The 3,696-nt window shown below is 46.6% G+C and overlaps 1 long non-coding RNA gene across 1 annotated transcript; it reads right to left on the reverse strand.

Moving 5' to 3' along the window:
• Positions 1-463: 463 nt before the first annotated feature.
• LOC102499750 (uncharacterized) lies at positions 464-3,693 on the reverse strand. Its single transcript, XR_337125.3, has 3 exons — positions 3,622-3,693; positions 1,874-1,911; positions 464-513 (listed from the first exon to the last, which is right to left on the reverse strand). It is a non-coding gene; the product is annotated as an uncharacterized LOC102499750 (long non-coding RNA).
• Between the last annotated feature and the right edge of the window lie 3 nt (positions 3,694-3,696).

Genomic DNA, 3,696 nt, shown 5'->3' on the forward strand with positions numbered 1-3,696 from the left:
GAGATGGATCCCACATAGCCAACTGTGCAGTTGGAGTCCAGACCCAGTAGCTTAAAAACATGCCAGGAACACATACATGTGTGTCAAAAATCCTGAAGGGAGGAATAAATGCAGAAGGGATTGTGGCATGACTATTCTCCATGGAAGATGTTTTCTCCTTCCCCCTCTATCTCCCTCTGTCCCAACCTGGGCGGACAGCCGAACAGGTTTCCTGAGTGAAGGAGTGAGAGCCGGGACAAGCGGCGTAGTGTTACAACACGGAGATGACAGTGTCGTCCGTTTATCATGGGCAGCACGGTACAGCACAGAGACGACGCAGTGTCACAGCTCGTAAGGATCGCGTCGTCTACCGTGAGCAGCACGGAGACGATGTAGTGTCACAGCTCTTCGGGGTCTCCCAGGTCGTCTGGAGACGATGCAGTGTTAGCTCTTCAGGATCTTCAGGGTCGTCTGGAGACTGCGAGGTGTTTCAGCTCTTCAGTCATCATCTTCCTGGTCGTTGTCGTCTGGCTACTGTGGGACAGGCATTGTGGTTATATACACTCTGGTGGGTTGTAAACAGTGGGCCATGATTGGTTGCTTTTGGACCAATCATGAGGTGCCAGATATGCAAATTTGAGGGATTCTAGTGGCCAATCAGAGCAAGGTTTCAAAGGTCAGGTTTTTTGAAGGGAACCAATCATGGTAATTGTTTGCTCCCTGAGAAACCTCGGCAGACTCGCCGGTGTGCAGCCTCCCACATCCCTCTGGTGAGCACATGAACCCTCTGGCATTTTATTTTTTTAATTAACTTTTCAGGACCAGCAAATGGCATAATGTCCCTGGACTCCCACATAGTTGACCAGGGTTTGAGTCCTGGACCCAACGTCTTAAACCTCATGCTGGGTTCATGTGAATAAGTGTCCAAGATCCTGAGAGAATGGAGAAGGGATTGCAGTTTGGTCATCCCCTGTAGGAAGGGTTTCTGGCTTTCTGTCTGTCTCTGTTTCTTCGGCTAGTGCACACGCCCTGTAACAAAAATCTCTTAAAAAAAAAAAAAGAAAAAGACTGACTTTTCAGGGGATTAGCAGGTGGCATAGTGGTTAACATACTAGATTCTCAGGACTAGCAGCTGGCATAATGGCTATGTCACTGGATTCCCATGTAGTCGATTGCAGTTCGAGTCCCGGACCCGGTGACTGGGCGCATGAGCGTATGTGCTCAAGATTCCAAAAGGAGAATGGAGGAGAAGGGATTGTGGTGTGGCTATCCTCCCTGGGTGGTGACTTATCACTTTCTGTCTTTCTGTCTCTGTATTTCTGGCAAGTGCACATGCCATATAGCAAAAACCTCTCAAAAAAAAAATAAATAAATAAATAAAAATGCTGGATTCCCACATGGCCAACTGTGGTTTGAATACTAGACCTTGAAGATCATGCTGGGCACTCTTGCATACGTGCCCAAAATTCTGAGAGGAGAATCGAGGACAAGGAGTTGCTGCGTGGCAATCCCTGCAAGTGATTTCTCACTTTGCCTCTCTCTTTCTCTATCTCCAGCAAGCACACGTGCCCTATGGCAAAAACCCAAGATAAATAAATACATACATGCATAATATATTTTCAGTGCTAGCAGATGGAGTGAAGGTGAAGGCAGCTGCATCCTAACATGGCTAACCGAATGGTTTGAATCCTCAACCTAGTGGCTTGAAAAAAACATTGGGTGTATGTGTGTGCATGCGTTCATGTCCCAAATCCAGAGAGAAGAAATTGTGGCGTGGCCATCCCCTTTGTGGGGTGCTTTCTCACTTTCTCTATCCAGCAAGCGCACATGCCCAATAGCAAAAGAAAAAAAAAAAAAAAAAAAATAAAAAGGCTTCAATCTGTTCCTCCCTTACTTGTTGATTGTGATCTCCGTCATGATATACGCGGTAGTCTAAAAAAAAAATCACAGGAAATGTATATTAAGGGAAAAACTGCATTGATTTCAACTTTGTTTTAACAAACTCATACTTTAATTCCCAGGACAGGCAGGTTATTGTACCTCCATGTACTCTCTTCAAGGTGGGAAACGTTGGCATGTTCTCTTACTCTTTTCTTTGAGAAAAACTAGTTAACTCCTCTGCAGATAAATATGCTTCCAGTGAGTAAGGCCACATGTGATTTGAGGTTGCATCTCGGAGGAGACCTCACTAGCACTAGTTTGGGTGGGTGTGGGATACCACAGTAACAAGTAGACAGTGTCTCTGGGAGAGCAGATAGAGTTTGAGATTGGATGAGATAGTGTGTGTTGGCACACTATGGAGGTATTTAGAGGGCCAATTAGTTTTGGGCTTTTTGGAGAGGTTTTTGCTATAGAGCGCCATGTGCTTGCCAGAAAGAGAGAGAGACAGAAAGCGAGAAATCATCCCCCGGGGGATGGCCATGCCGCAATCCCTTTTCCTACATTCTCCTCTTGGGATCTTGGGCACGCATGCACACGCGCCCAGCATGAGTTTAAGCCACTGGTCCAGGACTCGAACCGCGGTCGAATACATGGGAACCCAGCGACACAGCCATTACGCTGCTGGTCCAAGGAGGGTCAATTAGGTTTGAAGCATGTGCCCCAAATCCTGATGAAGGGAAGAAGTTGCAGTATGACCATGCCTCACTAGGTGGATGCTTTCTTTTTCTTCCCTCTCTCTCAGTGAGCCCTCTGGCAATACTTTATGAAAAAATGTAATTATATTGTAGTACGAGTTTACTTAAAACAAACTCTGTGGACCATTTTTCCTTTATATATTCTCCAAGACATACAGTCAAAATTCTGTATTTCCAATTTAAGTAAAGTATATCTTTTTCATACAGAGAACATGAATACTGGATACCAAATGCTTTTTTTTAACCTAGAATTTTACCTTCTGACATGTTAATTTGGTTCAATATTGTTTCATAATCACATGAAACTTGTATTTCTACAAAATAAAGTGTAAGGTTCCTTACTTAGAAGTCTAGTTCTGCCCCATCCTAACATGTCCTGTGCCTGTGTTTTCATTCTTCCCTTGGCTAGAAAATTTCAGCATCGTCTAAGCCCAATTGTGTACTGGCATTGGAATTCAGATGCATCCAGGTGGTAACTGTAGAACCAAGAATAGAGATCCTCCTCATTCAGTTTACAGTGTGGGAAACTATATTGTGCAGATGGACCGTCATATATTCACCTGTTTCTTGGACGTGAACATTTAAACTGTTTCCAAGTAGGCTTTTCATGAATAGCCTCTGCACTCCTAAGCACATATACTGAAAGCCCTTTTCAACTGAGAAAATACGCGTTACGTCTTGCCCTGGAGGTTCCCGGGCTTGGTAATCGGAATATATTTCTCTCTGTTCCTTAAACCACCCATTCTGGCAAGTTCTCCCCGCCCCATTCTGCTCCACAGACAAAGTCCGCACCGCTCCTCCAGGGGTGCTAGGACCTCAAGCCCGCGAGGTGCGCGTAGCCACAGGCTCGCCTGGGGACTACGTACCGCCCATCTACCCGAGTCTGGATCCCCACCACTCGGTACGGCCCAGGGTTTCTGCCTCAGAAGTCTATGCCTCCGGAGGCGGCCAAGTCCCGACCTCTCCAAGGAAGGTGCCCCCCGACCCCCGGGAGATGCAGACTAACCCTTCGAGACTCGGCCGCCGTCAACTGGGTGCGACCCCGAGCCGGTTCTCCGCTTGCGGCGTACGCAGGGGGGCG

Source organism: Tupaia chinensis, unplaced genomic scaffold, assembly GCF_000334495.1.
Source record: "Tupaia chinensis unplaced genomic scaffold, TupChi_1.0 Scaffold144336_1, whole genome shotgun sequence".
NCBI classification, from domain to species: domain Eukaryota; kingdom Metazoa; phylum Chordata; class Mammalia; order Scandentia; family Tupaiidae; genus Tupaia; species Tupaia belangeri.